Source organism: Schistocerca nitens, chromosome 2, assembly GCF_023898315.1.
Source record: "Schistocerca nitens isolate TAMUIC-IGC-003100 chromosome 2, iqSchNite1.1, whole genome shotgun sequence".
Taxonomy (NCBI): Eukaryota; Metazoa; Arthropoda; class Insecta; order Orthoptera; family Acrididae; genus Schistocerca; species Schistocerca nitens.
The window spans coordinates 823,401,554-823,419,401 of NC_064615.1; the positions used below are offsets into that span (position 1 = coordinate 823,401,554).

At 42.7% G+C, this 17,848-nt stretch overlaps 1 long non-coding RNA gene across 3 annotated transcripts in view; it reads left to right on the top strand.

Annotated features, from left to right (window-relative positions):
* The first annotated feature begins 6,713 nt into the window (after positions 1 to 6,713).
* Positions 6,714 to 17,848, top strand: part of LOC126234654 (uncharacterized) — a 42,053-nt gene continuing 30,918 nt past the window's right edge. For all 3 annotated transcript variants that reach the window (XR_007544758.1, XR_007544759.1, XR_007544760.1), the window contains exons 1-2: positions 6,714 to 6,881; positions 16,951 to 17,009. This is a non-coding gene — a long non-coding RNA (uncharacterized LOC126234654). The remainder of the gene's footprint in view (positions 6,882 to 16,950; positions 17,010 to 17,848) is intronic.

A 17,848-nucleotide genomic window follows, 5' to 3' on the forward strand; every position in this document is an offset into this window, starting at 1 on the left:
AATAAACTGCGACTTTAGTTATGTTACAGCCTCCAAATGATGTAACAAGATATAGTCGAGTACTCTGCGAACTGTTTTACGAAATTGCGTCCAAGAAATATGTCACAGACAGACGTGCCGCGTACGTCCACTGAAGGAAGGAAAGCAAAGAAGGAAGATTGTGTTTAAGTATCTGTGTGCCCATCTTTTCAGAGATGGTTGCGGGACTCGGCTGTGCGATACAGGTTGTCAAATTAAGCACCTTTCAGCCGTCTAGTTTCGAAACTTACTTTATTTGGCTACCAGTTTCGGCGATTTACCACCCATCTTCAGGCCCCTGAACGACGTATAGGAAGATTCAACCTCGGTTCTGATCAAAACAGGGACCAGCAATACTGGTATTAGTAGATATGTGCTGTCGGCAGATGATGGTTGAAGTGAGCGCTAGAGCAACCAGAGTATTTCTGGCTCTATTTCGATCAGAAACGAGGTGGAATCTTCATACACATCGGTCAGGGGCCTGAAGATGACGTAGTAAATCGCAGAAACTGGTAGCCAAATACAATAAGGTTGGAAACTAGACGGCTGAAAGGTGTTTAATTTGACATCCTGATAGGCTTTAACGTCTCATCGACATCGAGGTCATTAGAGACGGAGCACAAGTCGAATTCTATCAAAGATGAGGAAGGAAATCGGCCGTGCGCTTTCAAAGGAACCATCCCGGTTTTTACCTGGAGCGATGTACGGAAATCATGAAAATCTAAATCTGGATGGTCAGACGTGGGTTTGAACCGTCGTCCTCCCAAAAGCGAGTCCAGTGTACTAACCACTGCGCCACCTAGCTTGCTTCGTCCACTGAAGAATGATCAGAATTTCAAAGTGCGCTTATCTTCAGCGCATGTACGCGGAGGTCTTTGTCCTTCCGGAAGGCAAATAGCGGCCACGTGCTCACAGCAGTGTCAGCTCGCGGGCGTAGGGGCAAGGCGCGACCCGCCGAGCTCGTATCAAGGACTCGCGGCCCTTCCCTAGTCTGCCTCACGCAGACGAGGTCGTGTCGAGGAGAGGGGGAACTGTTGCGTCAGTCCGGTTGACTGTTCCAGAGAAGAGAGTTTCGGGGTTTCGCTGTAGTGTAAATGCAATGCTTCCTTGCTGGAATCGTTCTGTCCAGCTTTCTGTATAAACAGACGCTGACGTACTAGCATCTATACATAACAGCCGAACAGATCGCGAGTGTAGGCTGGATCTCCGATGGGTATAGAGTGAGAGTCTGTGGCAGTGAATAGGGAATGGGAAAACTGCAAACTTCCACTTGCATGTACAACCGTTAATCTATTTGACTGAAACCTACTACTCATTGCCAAACGTGGTGAAGTTGTAGATGCCCGACATCTCCCTCTTTAACCAAGACACTACCACAGGCAGATTTCATTGGCTTTCTCCGAGCTACGGAAAATATGTCATATGTCAAACTGTGACACTGGGTGACTGTAATGAATATTTGCTTAAAGTAGTGTTTATTGTTGTATTTTTGAAGATGGAAGGTAGGGAAAGTTTGGAATGTCTCCATCTGGCGGACATTTCTTCATCAGCATGTGAGTGAGGTGCTATGGAGAGGTTTGGTTTTAATCCAGGACACTGACACACATTCTGATGATGAAGACCGTTTCTCATCAACATGTCCGCGGAAAGGTTTGGAATTTAACACAGGTCACTCGTATACACTACTGGCCATTAAAATTGCTACACCAAGAAGAAATGCAGATGATAAACGGGTATTCATTGGACAAATATGTTACACTAGAACTGACATTTGATTACATTTTCACGCAATTTGGGTGCATAGATCCTGAGAAATCAGTACCCAGAACAACCACCTCAGGCTGTAATAACGGTCTTGATACGCCTGGGCATTGAGTCAAACAGAGCTAAGATGGCGTGTACAGGTACAGCTTGAAACGTCCCCTTAGAAAAATTATAAATGACTGTGCTTAAACTGACACACAATATTTTTTAGCGCAACGCAACCTGACTTTCAATAATCCCTACAAGAGAATGACCCTGACTAAACCTATACGTTTCACAAATCACTTACCTCACAAAAATCTTTGTTACTCAAACTACTGCAATACAGCGAGCGCCAATACTGCAGCTAAATAAAAGATTCAAACTACTGAAGGCACTAACTACTGATAAGACATAGTTAGCAAATGAAAGATTTTAATAGAGAACAAACAATGTATTTACCTTAAAACTGGTCAAAAGTCATAATATATATAGCAGTTCATGACATCCATTCTTACAAATGTACTGTTTCTGATGGACACACGTCCAGATCATCCGCTCTCAAAAATCCGCCATCTCACTTCCCCACATCCACCACTGCTGGCGGCTCACCTCCCACTGCGCAACGCTACGCGCTGTTAACATCCAGCTTCCCAACACTACAATGGCAGAAAACAATGCAAGCCAGCCACAGACTGCACACAGCACAGCCAGTGATTTTCATACAGAGCGCTACGTGGCGTTAGCAATAAGAAAACCTAAACAGCCTACTTACAAGCTGCCCATGCAGCTTCAACACGATACCACAGTTCATCAAGAGTAGTGACTGGCGTATTGTGACGAGCCAGTTGCTAGGCCACCATTGACCAGATGTTTTCAATTGGTAAGAGATCTGGAGACTGTGCTGGCCAGGGCAGCAGTCGAACATTTTCTGTATCTAGAAAGGCCCGTACAGGACCTGCAACATGCGGTCGAGCATTATCCTGCAGAAATGTAGGGTTTCGCAGGGATCGAATGGAGGGTAGAGCCACGGGTCGTAACACATCTGAAATGTAACGTCCACTGTTCAAAGAGCCGGCAATGCGAACAAGAGGTGACCGAGACGTGTAACCAATGGCACCCCATACCATCACGGCGGTTGATACGCCTGTATGCCGATGACGAATACACGCTTCCAATGCGCGTTCACCGCGATGTCGCCAAACACGGATGCGACCATCATGATGCTGTAAACAGAACCTGGATTCATCCGAAAAAATGACGTTTTGCCATTCGTGCACCCGGGTTCGTCGTCGAGTACACCATTGTTGGCGCTCCTGTCTGTGATGCAGCGTCAAGGCTAACCGCAACCATGGTCTCCGAGCCGATAGTCCATGCTGCTGCAAACGTCGTCGAAATGTTCATGCAGATGGTTGTTGTCTTGCAAACGTCCCCATCTGATGACTCAGGGATCGAGACGTGGCTACACGATCCGTTACAGCTATGCAGATGCGATGCCTGTGATCTCGACTGCTAGTGATACGAGGCCGTTGGGATCCAGCACGGCGTTCCGTATTACCCTCCTGAACCCACCGATTCCATATTCTGCTAACAGTCATTGGATCTCGACCAGCGCGACCAACGGCGATACGATAAACCGCAATCGCGATAGGCTACAATCCGATCTTTATCAAAGTCGGAAACGTGATGGTACGCATTTCTCCTCCTTACACGAGGCATCACAACAACGTATCACCAGGCAACGCTGGTCAACTGCTGTTTGTGTATGAGAAATCGGTTGGAAACTTTCCTCATGTCAGCACGTTGTAGGTGTCGCCACCGGCGTCAACCCTGTGTGAAGGCTCTTAAAAGTTACTCATATGCATATCGCAGCATCTTCTTCTTGTCGGTTAAATTTCGCGTCTGTAGCTCGTCATCTTCGGAGTGTAGCAATTTTCACGGCCAGTAGTGTACACTCTGATGATTAGGACAGGTTCTCATGAGTATTTCCACCAGATACCAAGGAGAAGTTTGGACTTTAACCTAGGACACTGCCACACACTCTGATGATTAGGATAGATCTTCATCATCATTTCCATCATATACTATAAAAAGATTTAGAATTGAAGCAAGGACACTGCACATACCCTAATGATCAGGAGGGATCTTAATCAACGTCTTCATCAGGTAATACGGAAAGATTTGGAATTTATTCCAGGACACTCAGATGATGAGGAAGAACGAGGACCGTTCAACAACTAATGCAACACGTTTTGTTTCTGAAAGCAGGTTGGTTTTATTCAGGATTCCAATACGCTGTATTATTCCCCACTATTTTGGCTGTGAAACCTTATTTTTCAACATAATCTCCGTTCCTTACGCCAGCTTACTGGGAGGGCCTGTGTGCCCGCCTGGTACCACTCTACTGGTTGACGTCGGAGCCAACGCCTTGCTGCGTGAATTACAATAACTTTATCTTGGTACTCTTCCATTTGGTCCGTTTTTGCATAGAAAAACAACAATATCAGAATGGAGTCCGCCTTGATGCAAAACACCTTGTTAATTGTTTTCTGATTTACTTCCCAAACTAGTTTCGGCGACAAATATCACCATCATCAATGGTTTTTTTAACCTAAAACATGCAGAAAATAGCATAGTTATACAAACGCAGTAACATACAAGGTGTACAACTTTGCTTCCGCCGTTTTTCCCCAACATTTGATGCTTTAATGAAACAAATTGGTTACACATGTGTCATTCAAAGTATTTTCCATCGGTGGACACTACTGTATCCCATCTTTCGGGCAGTGTACGAATCCCGCGTCGAAGAAATTGTTCATCTTTTGAAACGATCCACGAATCGATCCAATTTGTGACTTCTTCATGAGATCGGAAGTGTTGGTCAGTCAGGCCAAGCGCCATTGATCTAAGCAGGTGATAGTCAGAGGGAACAATGTCTGGAGAATACGGCGAATGGGGTAAGACTTCCCATTTTGACGTTTCCAAGTACGTCTGGACCTCTTTTGCAACGTGGGGTCGAGCGTTGTCGTGCTGCAAAATCACTTTACCGTGCTTCTCGCTGTATTGCGGCCGTTTGTCTTTTAATGCTCTGCTCAAACACACTCATCGCGTTCGATAACGAGAACCTGTGATTGTTTCACTTGGCTTTAACACCTCATAGTACACGACGCCGAGCTGGTCTCACCAAATGCAGAGCATGATCTTGGAGCCATGAATATTCGGTTTGGCCGTCGACGTGGAAGCATGGCCGGGGTATCCCCATGATTTTTTACGTTTAGGGTTATCGCAATGAACCAATTTTTCGTCACTAATCACAATGCAATGCAGAAATCCCTTCCGTTTAAGCCTGTGAAGCAACTATTTACAAACACACAAACGCCGTTCAACGTCTCTTGGTTTCAGCTCGCACGGGACCCAACTTCCTTCTTTCTGAATCATTCCCATAGCCTTGAGACGTTTTGAAATGGCTTGCTGTGTCACTCCCACTCTTCTCGAGTTTGCTCTGAGATGATGAGGTTGGCACAGGAGGCAAATTCGTGGCGGGCCGCATGAAACCAGTCAGAAGACTGAAGACCAAAAAAAAAAAAAAAAATTGTCAGAAGGCAGTACATATTTCGGGTTTCCAGCCGACACAATTCTGTTGCACTACGGATAACATTTGCATTACGGTGTGGAAGTTAAACGGCGTGGCAACTGGAAACGTAATCCAAAGATGAAGCGCGCGGAAAAATACGATTCTTGTGGGCTAAACATCTAAATTCCCCACGAATTCATCGTGAAATTCTAGCGGTATATGAACCAAATGCAATGTCGCGTCCACCCATAGTGAAATGGTGCCAACAATTCGACCAAAACCGCACAGACGAGGGTAATGTTGATCAGGAAGACATGCTATTAATATCGACCAGAGACGGAAATGTATAGGCAGTCTTTTAGGAAGGCTGGAAGAACATCTGGAAAGAAAAAGATTTTTCAACGGCGCGGCATTCATGCAGGTCCTCTCCTATGGCTTCATAAGCAAGGAACGGATTTCAATAGCCGAAGAATTGAACGACCGGTAAAGCTTTCCGACCGTTGTTTACCGAAACTATTGGAAGAAAGCGTCATCTACACGGATACTCTGCAGATCACACTCAAGTGCCTGGCAGAGGGGTCATCGAACCACCTTCACGATAATTCTCTGCCGGCCTCAGTGGCCGAGCGGTTCTAGGCGCTACAGTCTGGAACCGCGCGACCACTACGGTCGCAGGTTCGAATCCTGCCTCGGGCATGGATGTGTGTAATGTCCTTAGGTTAGTTAGGTTTACGTAGTTCTAAGTTCTAGGGGACTGATGACCTAAGAAGTTAAGTCCCATAGTGCTCAGAGCCATTTGAACCATTTGATAATTCTCTTTTATTTCACTCTCGAACAATGCGTGGAAAAGACGAACACCTATATCTTTCCGTGCGACCTCTGATTTGCCTTATTTTATTATTATGATCCTTTCTCCCTATGTAGGTCGGCGTCAACAAAATATTTTCGCATTCGGAGGAGAAAGTTAAGAGACTGAAATTTCGTGAGAAGATTCCGCCGCAACGAAAAACGCCTTTGTTTTAATGGTGTCCATCCCAAATCCTGTATCATACCCCTCTCCCCTATTTCGCGATAATACAAAAAGCTATAGGTGGCGGCCCCTGTATATTTATGTTTACTCCGACTGTACCAAATGGTCACTGCTGAGTAGTTGCCCTACTAAACAGCATCCCATACGAGCAAACCAGTTGTGTCTTCGTATATAGTTACTTGGGCTATGCGCGGCTCTGTTTAAAACTAACTCCATGTAGTCATATGAAACGCGTATGTATTCAGTACAGCGATGGCGAGGCATGACAGAATCTCTGACCAGAGAGTTATTTATCGTTGCTAGTCTGCGCTTGACCGCGCGAGAGTTCAGTGCAGTTGCGGTCGAGTTGCGAGAGAGTTCAGTTGTACGTAGCGAGTCGCGAGAGCATGTAGTTGCTAGTTGCACTCGGTCAGTGCCAGTAGCGCGCGAGAGACAGTCGGAGTTGTGTGAGGAGTCGGCGGGCGTCGACATGGCCCTCTGGTCAAGATTCAGGACGAGGTATATTTTTTAAATAAGGTAATGAAGCAGCATTGCGCACATCTGAGAATGTAATGTATCTTAACTGTAATTAATTTGTTCAAGAATCGCCCCAATAATAATTTTGTTTTCAAACCAAGCATTTTAACAAAACAAACATTTTATTGAAAGAAAATTTCCCATGCATTTCCTTAAAGAAAAAATTTACTTAAGTTCAAAGAATTTTTGCGATGCATTTCCTCCAAGCTATGGCGAAAATAAGAGCAGATGCAGTTTTACTGAGGTAAGAATTTAAGTTTAATTAGGGCCTAAGATCGACATTTCGGTCTATTTGCGTTTTCATTATCACTGAGATTTCATTTTTTAATGAATTGACTCTCATTTTTATGGGCAGCTTACACTTGGTTCAGATTGCTATTTCTCATTTATTGTCTTTGTCATTAAATTTATTTGCTGGGAGGTTACACTTAGCACGATTCCCATTAACATTTAAATATTGTCTTTCAAAATTTTTGCGGGAAGGTTACACATAGGATCGGGCCTCGCACTCCTGCTTTCGTGCCTCACATGTATTCGCTGCAAATAATGATAGCCTATAGCTGTGCTACTGCAGTGAAATAGTCTATGCATTGGCTAGAATTGCGAATTTATACAATACACAAAAATTTAAATCGAAAGTTGAGTGATAATATAATGAAAGAGTTCTGATGGAGACGACAGAGAACTACGGTGAATATTGTTTACTCAAGAAAAGAAGTCTTAAACAAAAAAGAAGTGGCCCTAAGATATTCTGTTAAAATACAGACAAAAATACCGTTATCAAATGCAGTAAAGCTTTGTTGAGAGCATGATAAGAATGGTAGAAAAATCTCCCAACTAGTTAGTCATGAAAGATATGTGATAACTAAGTCCATTTCAGAATAATAACACACGAAATGTTCACCACCTCAAAACAGTTCAGAGTTCAACACAATGACTCATAAATTAATACATACAATGTAAAGAATAGTAACTCATACTCTGTCTATCCAGTTCCATAATACAAGCGAAAAAAGTTACGAGTCCTACAGTGAAGCACATTTAGCTCTCGAATTATAAAGTCTCTTCAGAAATATGATAGCAGCCATTCACTGCCCAGAATCAAAAAACCTCCACGAACGAAATATGCACGTTATCGCAGGCATGTCTGCGTTCAAGAACTCGACATAAAGTGCATAGAATCGCTCCGTCGAGTTCTTCACTCGAAAAGTTCCAGTCTCTACTTGTCGCCCCTAGTTTAGTTTTTCCCTATTCCCAGCGAGGCTGCTAGTTTTCGTACCTGAACTCGCTCGTACCGGTCACCTAGCTGGACGCCAGGACAGCCGCATCGCACCCTGAGACGAGGGGCCGCTATCGTTCAGCTGTGCAACAAATACATCTTACCTCTTAAGAATACAGGGCGGCCGATTAGCTCGCCTAAATACGCGTAACTTTGCACACCTGCACCTAATGTGGCCTATTAGCTCGCTAATTTGGCACATTAAGTAGCGCCAAATTTCACATACTTACATAACGTAATAAATACATACATAATATAGTAAATAGAATACCTTAGTTGTGTGCCAGGACTATAGTTTAAGTTGATCTGATGGAATTACGCTTTCCTTGAGAGATATGTGTCTCAGCTTTATCTTCGATAGTGATAAAATTTGAAGAACTGAATCAAAATTTGTGCCACTTCTAGGTCTTCGATAGTCCATGCAGCTGTATCAGATATACTGCTGTGGTGATGTAATTGCTAGCACATGTGCCTAGTAAGCAGGAAACGTGGGTTCAAGTCCCAGCCCTGGCACAAACTTTCATTAGTTTTTCAGCTTCTATCCTTATCAAAAGTAGTGTAAGCATCCTTGTGGTGGTGTATGAAACAGCATGTATCTCCTTCGATATGTCATAATATCCTATCAGCATACATTTACTAAATCTAACACAAACTATAAAAATTATGGCATGTTAATTATCGCAGGCAGGTCTGCCTCCTTCAATAACTCAACATAATCACTCCGTCGAGATCTTCACTCATAAAGTCCCGTCTATTTTCAGATAACTTTCGAGACATCTCGATCTTTTTAAAAGCTTTTTAGCGCTTTTGCGTTCAGTTGACAGCACTTCTTGCTTTGAGCATTTCGTAGCACTTCAAACACAAACACAGCACATCGGCGTTCTGGCGTCGAAGTTTAGATTATTCTCAGTCCAACCACCTCTGCCGAAATTCATGACGTTCTTGGCCAAGTACTACACCGAAACATGCGTCAGTCCGCTGAAGAACAGTAACTGTCGAAATACGACTGTGGTGTCGTTATCAATAATAATCATGTAACTTCCCGAATCCACACAGATCAGGCACTGAACGCTCTCTCCAGTGGAATCGGTACATTCGGAAAGAGGATAGCAAGCAAAAACTGATTTATTGCATAAACAACACGCATTTGATTCAGCTCGACATTGCAGACACTCTACGTTCCCACGAGACAACACGTCTATCGTGGTATAAAACTCGATCGACACCACGCATCAATTAGCAGTTATCATTTTTCTAATATGTTACCGCATCTACTCAGAAACTTTAAAACTAATTCTATCCCGTACTGAAGCTGCCCTTTTAACTTTCCTATCAACTCAGCAGATAACTGCATTCTAAATTCGTCAGTCTCCTATTTGCATAATAAAATATTTATTCCTAGAATTATTCTCTTAATCATATTACATAGCTGTCCCAAAAATTTTACATATAAATCGATTCAAAGCCCTCCCAAAATATCATACATTATGTTATTAATTAACGTAATTTGCCCCCAAAGAGATAGCTTATGTTATGCATGAACCCCATGTTCTACTCCCACATGCAATTAAAATTTTAATGATGTCTGAGGATCTCCATGCGCCAAATATTGTACAAACAGTAATTGCAGATAAACTACACCTGTTACACTGGAAACCCGTCCAAAATGCTACAAGTAACACATATAAATAACCCCTTGAAATTTCCCCAAAATTGTACGTAAAAACTGTTCATTCCTGTCTTTCGAAAATAACAAAATTAATTGCTTTTTGCTGACCTCCTCGCACCAAGGTCTGTGCCGCCAATATTTTCTTCCTTCTTGCACAAAATTATACTTCCATACTTTATCATTTAGATCTAAAATTTATCTAATTACTCCTTACACAAACAGAAATAACCTCCCAAAATTCTTGAAATTAGACATGAAATACACTTATGTTTATACTTATATTAATACACATGCCGTTCTTGATTCAAATGGTGCAACTCTGCCATCGTTGCCTTTTATAGTATTTTTCTCTCCAGTGTGTCTTCTGAATCTCACTTTTTTCAGATTTTTCACCTACTCAGATTCGAACCCCGTTTCCTCAATCACCAGCGGAGTCTTGTGTTTACAGGCAAATTTTGCGACTGGCGCTGGACTACTATTTTTATTTTCGAGAGATGCATACTTACTTTCATCATTAACATAGGCTGCACTTTTTTAATTACACCCCTCTCTGAAATGGAAATGAGCGTTTGGCGTCATTGGTCGGGAGGCCCCTTGCAGGGCAGATCCGGCCGCCTTGTATCAGGTCTTATTTCATTCGACACCACATTGGGCATCCTGCGAGCCGGATGGGGATGAAATTATGATGAAGAGAACACAAGACCCAGTCCCTGAACGGAGAAAATCTCCGACCCTGTCGGGAATCGAACCCGGGCGGGTATGACGGCAAACCATCACGCTGACCATTCAGCTATCGGGGCGGACACACCCCTCTCTGAACACTGTTCCCTCAAAACATAATTTTCGTCCCTTCCTTTTTCTTCCGCGTTTGTGGTATACATTATGATTTCAGAACAACCCTCACTTTCATTATCTATTGACAGATTTTCCTGATCTACCTCCAAATCATCTTTAACATCTAAATCTTACACTGAGTTCGCTTTTTTATCGTCCTCTTCAGAATCAAATATACTATCTCCTTCCTCCGAATTAACGATACTAGTAGCTGAAAACTTCTCAAAGTTAACCACACAACTTGAAACTCCGTCTCCTTCAAATAAATCCTCATATTTATTAACTTCATTAACACGCACTGAAACCTCATAAGCTTATTTACTTAAAACACCAATCACATCCACAGATACGTAATAGAATTCACCACCAATAACCCCGTCAACCTCGGCCGCTACATCATATAAACTGTCACTACATCTTTCCACATTAGAATTCACAGTAGACTCGAATTGCGCCAAACTCAAATCTACCTCTGTGTCCATTACATTTCTGTACTCTCGGACGCCTCCACCACTTCGTGCTTTGACATAATGTGTAACAAATTTTCATATTCATCCTTCCACATCCACCCATAATTCACACTTTCATCAAGAGCCATTGGTTCACTTCCGTCAACAGAAATAAACGCACAGATTCCTTCCTTCGAGATATGTAAATCAGTAGCTTCAACCTTCACAACTTCAGCACCTAAAACATCTCCCTTACCTCCCTCTGACAATAAATCGCTCAAATCCGCCGATACCTAATAATATTCATCACCGGCTGACGAACCTATTGCTATGCCACCTTCACAAATACCTTCATTTGCTTCCGTCGATACACCAAAAAATTCATCTCCAGCAGACAAGCCTATAGCTTCACCGTTTTCGCATGTAGCTTCAGCTACTTCCTTCAATACAGAATCATCTACATTACTTTCACCTATATTACTATAATTGTTCCTACTGACTAGTGACTCATTAGAATTCGTCATACTGTCCACCTCCACCAAATTCAGACTTACCTCTGCCTCTCTTTCCATCATTGGACTTTCAGTAAACATACATTCATTCCATCATTCACATCCTTTCCACAAAATAAATTGTCCAGCTCCATATGATCACTATCGAATCTCTAGACACATCTGACCGTATTTCTTGCGCCCTGTTTATGGTTGCGCTGCTTGAAATTATTCCTCATTTTATTCTTACTTGTTATAATTTCCATTTTCAACGTTTGTGACTTCTTTGCCGAATTTTCGGCACCGAAAGAATTTTTAAAGTGCCGTGTCCATTTTAACGCCGTTTTATTTCGCCGCCTCCGGACCTGAGGTGCGGCGATCTCTAGTTTCCCGACCTTGTACCCTGGCGTTGCATTTCGTGAGGTTCCCGCCCGTGAAATCTTCGTCTGCGGTTTTAGTTTCCGTTGTCAGAATAAAATCTAAAAACTCATCAATGAAATTTGTAGGACTATGGACAAAATCTAATTGTAATAATTCCGGTAGTCGTCTCTTCACCTTCGTTATCTCCGTCAACACCCCCTGAGGACTATTTAAATGCGTCAACTTAGACAGTCCACGTTCATAAAAATCCCTCAAAATCACTCAAAATGTCCTAGTCTTCACCTGTTACGCTACTGTCTTATTTTCCTTTGACTGAAGGCACTCCCCACCAAAAACGCATCGTCCTTACACTCTACAACCATCGTTTGATTCATCTTGACTATTTCCCGGGCTAAACTAATGTCTTACAACAATATTTAAGTACAGGAATGCCATAAATATTCGGTTACACTCAGTTCATTTACATTAAATATGAGCAATAGTTTGTTCACAAGTAAGTAAGCCATCATTCTTGTGTAAGTGTGCTCACCTTAAATGACGACACATTGCCATTGGATATTATTTAAACAATTATTTATGCTTTGTTAGCAGAAGCATATTCTGGTTCTATTTTCAACTGTGGAGTCCGCTAACACATGTGACTGAGTACTTTTAAATTAGCAACGTTTTTTTTAATAGCACTTGCAATCAAGATTTAAATAAAATTACTGGCAAAATAGTCAACTGTTCATTAAATAATTCCACAAGTAAGACAATATGAGATATAGATACTGTGTTCATTTGCTGTGTAACTGTAGAGAATACGAAGTTCTGACATACATTTGCATAATGAGAAACATATAAAAGATGTAAATCAGTAAATAAAATAGATACAGATACGTAGCTTTCAGGGATGATAGCTATAGTGCAATGCTACCATTTGAGATTGACGCAATTAAAAGTTGTTAACTCAGAGAATTTTATTCACTGAGAAATATTAACTGCGGTTTTAAAAATATTGAAATACTGTTGTGTCATTGGATGGGCCTCGTTCATCTGAGGACGCTGGTGTAGTCAGATTTGGGTTAATACTTTGCTATGAGTTATTTACGAATCTCAAAGAGTTGTAACTTAGTCATCTTTAAGATTGTCTGACGCTGCGCCTTGACTTGAAGCATTGTCTCGCGCACAAAGGAAATAAGAGCGAAAAACGTCAAAATTCTCCATAGTGAGATTTGCCCTATTCCTGGCGAGGATGCTAGTCTTCTTACCTGGACTCGCTCGTACCGGTCACCTAGCCAAAAGCAGCGACTGCCGCGACTCGCCCTGAGATCTGCGGCCGCTATCGTTCAGCCACCAGTACTGGGCAGCCGATTAGCTAGCCTAAATGTGCATAACGTACAATATAGACAGGCTGATTCCGTGATGATGTTTCTAACTTTCAGGGATGATGGAGAAGGATAACTGTATCAATTTCAGTTCAAAGACGCTGGCCCGGAAGCGAATGAGTCAAAAGTTATTAGGGAAAATTATTTCTATACCTTTGACAGTGGAATACATTCACCGGTGCTGATGCTGCTAAATTTCTTGGGTAGATAACTTTCAAAGGTGGTAGTATGGGCTAGAACAAGAAAAAATTGTTTGGCAAACGTGGGCTCTAAAGTACATACCTGAGGAGCTATGAGCACTTGTCCATCTTCGCTACTATGAAACACATTTCCTCTATTTCGGTCCATACTGCCATCTCAGAAAGCTGCCTACCCTACAGTTTTAGCAACAACAGTATCGGTAGAATGAGATTTTTATTCTGCAACGGAGTGTGCGCTGGTATGAAACTTCCTGGCAGATTAAAACTGTGTGCCGGACCGAGACTCGAACTCGGGACCTTTGCCTTTCGCGGGCAAGTGCTCTACCAACTGAGCTACCCAAGCACGGCTCACGCCCCGTCCTCACAGCTTTACTTCTGCCAGTACCTCGTCTCCTACAAGATCTGCAAGGTTCGCAGGAGAGCTTCTGTAAAGTTTGGTAGGTAGGTAGAGCACTTGCCCGCGAAAGGCAAAGGTCCCGAGTTCGAGTCTCGGTCCGGCACACAGTTTTAATCTGCCAGGAAGTTTCATATCAGCGCTCATTCCGCTGCCGAGTGAAAATCTCATTCTGGAAATATCACTCAGGCTGTGGCTAAGCCATGCTTCCGCCATACACTTTCTTTCAGGAGTGCTAGTTCCGCAAGGTTTGCAGGAAAGCTTCTGTAAAGTTTGGTGGGAGACGAGGCACTGGCATAAGTCAGGCTGTGCGGACGGGGCGTGAGTCGTGCTTGGGTAGCTCAGATGGTAGAGCACTTGCCCACGAAAGGCAAATGTCCCGAGTTCGAGTCTCGGTCCGGCACACAGTTTTAATCTGCCAGGAAGTTTCAGTAGTCCTGGTACTTGTATTCCACTGTCAGAGGTATCAGAACGCTTTCGCCTGTAACTTTCGACTCGTTCGTTTCTGGACCATGGTCCTATACCTAAACTGATACCTTTATCCTTCTCTACCATCCCTGAAAGTTTGTAACACCATCACGGAACCACCCTGTTACGTATATATACATTGTAGATTATACAGGCGCCTGAGCCTGTAACTTCTATGCTTTGTAGCGCCGTAAGATGACGTTTCCGCAGAAGGGTTCCTATCCTCACTTTGTTCCACAAGACATCTTCTATATCCCCTCGAAATCTGTCGGTGTAATTTTGAAACATCCTGTACATCACTAAGACACCTGACTCATTATGTAAACACATCAAAAACAGTTTTGCATCGCCTCGGTTCCGAGAGTTCCTGAATCTGTACAGAAAATTGGAAAGACATCAACATAAACGTCATTTCCGCGCTTTTTGATTGTTCATGAAAAACCACTGATTGCATGTTGTAACACCACACAGCGAGACCTTCAGAGTTGGTGGTCCAGTTTGCTGTACACACCGGCACCTTTAATACCCAGCAGCATGTCCTCTTGCATAGATGCATGCCTGTATTCGTCGTGGCATATTATCCACAAGTTCATCAAGGCACTGTTGGTCCAGATTGTCCCACTCCTCAACGGCGGTTCGGCGTAGATCCCTCAGAGTGGTTGGTGGGTCACGTCGTCCATAGACAGTCCTTTTCAATCTATCCCAGGCATGTCCGATAGGGTTCATGTCCGTAGAACATGCTGGCCACTCTAGTCGAGCAGTGTCGTTATCCTGAAGGAAGTCATTCACAAGATGTGCTCGATGGGGGCGCGAATTGTCGTCCATGAAGACGAATGCCTCGCCAACTGTTGCCGATATGGTTGCACTATCGCTCGGAGGATGGCCTTCACGTATCGTACAGCCGTTACGGCGCCTTCCGTGACCACTAGCGGCGTACTTCGGCCCCACTTAATGCTGCCCCAAAACAGCAGGGAACCTCCACCTTGCTGCACTCGCTTTTCTGTGTGTCTAAGGTGTTAAGCTTGACCAGGTTGCGTCCAAACAAGTCTCCGACGAGTGTCTGGTAGAAGGCATATGCGACACTCATGGGTGAAGAGAACGTGATGCCAATCCTGAGCGATCCATTTGGCATGTTTCTGGGCCCATCTAAACCGCACTGCATGGATATCGTAGTTGCAAAGATGGATCCCGCCATGGACGTCGTGAGTGAAGTTGCGCATCATGCAGCCTATTGCGCACAGTTTGAGACGTAACACGACGTCCTGTCGCTGCACGAATAGCATTATTCAACATGGTGGCGTTTCTGTCAGGTTGAGTGGCCTGAGCGAGGCATGTCATCAACAGTTCCTGTCTCTCTATATCTCCTCCATGTCCGAACAACGTCGCTTTCGTTCACTCCGAGATGCCTGTACCCTTCCCTTGCTGAGAGTCCTTCCTGGCACAAAGTAACAATGTGGACCTATCGAACCGCGGTATTGACCGTCTATGCATGGTAGAACTACAGATAACACGAACCGTGTACTTCCCTCCTGGTGGAATTGTGGCGGTTTTGCGTATCATCAACATGGACAAATGCAATGAATATGGATGATATGATACTCTATGGTATTCTGCGGTTTGAATTCACTCTGTTATTTAGCAGTAGCATTGATTTGATTTTGTAAATGATACTGACAATATTATACACATGTATAATGCATTATTCATACTACAACTTCTCCCGGATAATTATTTTGTTCAAATTGCACAAGTATTCCACCTGACGTAGTGTAATAATGTTGACTGTAAGTTGTGTTCATATCACTAAAATTACACATCGTACATCAGAGCTTTTATAATTTTTGTCTTCGATGGATTTAATTATTCTTAGCAAATTGATCATCAAAAGGAACCACAGAACACCACCCGCACACAACACTGTCGTATGCTACCAGAAATATTTTTCTCCGTGATTCGTGCATAGTTTAATTTTGGCCTCATACATCAACAATGAAATCTTGTTCAACAATAAATACCATCAGCACTGTTCTTAGAAAATGCAGTCTGATTCGATTAATTTTTTCTTTTATAAATAGAGTTCAGTACCACCGGTGCACATTTATTTCTCACACATCGGAATATTGTTTGCAGTTTCAAGTAATTTAAATTCGCCGCTGAGATAAAAGTTAAGATGGCGGCCAACAAAAGATAGAGGATTTCTTTTTTAATTAAGATTCTCCTTTGCTCAATAAATAATTAATCATTTAAATTGATGCCACCAAAAAAATTATTAATACTGTTTTGCAAATTAGTTTAACACAAACCATTAATATTTCGACCAGAAGTACAGACGAAGTTGCTATATAATCGCAACTAACAATGGCTGCGCTTCTTGCAGCTATGATAAAACAATTAATACAAAATTATAATTAAAAGAGGAAGTGATTTTTCAATAATTAATCATAAATAGTTTTAACGCATTTGGCTCTATTTGTTTTTTCCCAACACATGAACATACATGTACAATAATTTTACGTTAAATGATTTTCATTCAACAGACCTCCAATCGATTCGCGTCTTGCGTCGGCGACGTACATCAGAAGAAGACGACAAAAAGGTACAAAACAAAAGAACAGAATGATATAGATTAACAAAGAATGTGAGACAAATACTGTCTCTGTTTTACATAATTATTATCTTTTTAAGAAATAATTACATAATTGAACGGGCTGGCCAGTGTGGCCGTGCGGTTCTAGGCGCTTCAGTCTGGAACCGCGTGACCGCTACGGTCGCAGGTTCGAATCCTGCCTCGGGCATGGATGTGTGTGATGTCCTTAGGTTAGTTAGGTTTAAGTAGTTCTAAGTTCTAGAGGACTGATGACCACAGATGTTAAGTCCCATAGTGCTCAGAGCCATTTGAACCATTTGAACCATAACTGAATGAATATTATTGAGTTACGTAATTTTCCACACGTTCATATTCCACTCGTAATAAAAAAATGTATATATATCGTGGATGTTATAGAATGACTGGAACTGATCGGCTGTCGGACCCCGTGCGTCTAAAAGGCGCTGCTCATGCGTGGTTGAACACTCAAAGGGCTGTGTCTGTTATACAATATCCACAGTCAACGTCTATATTCAGGAGTTCTGGGAACCGGGGTGATGCAAAACTTTTCTTGATGTGTGTATATGGAATATGCGAATATGCTTGACGTATGGACAGTGTCCAAGAGGACATTTTTAAGAAAAAGGAGCGCTCATACATTGACGCATTTCACAGTCAGTTGTCTCTTAAGAGCAGCATAACAGCCCGAAGTCGAGATCGTGAATCAATCCATGTAATAGCAGTCAAAGTGGAAAATGTTGTCATTTATAAAATATTGGAGGACCGTGGACGCAAGTAAACAAAAAATAACTGCACCTGTCCCGATTATCGTTGATCCATGAACAACA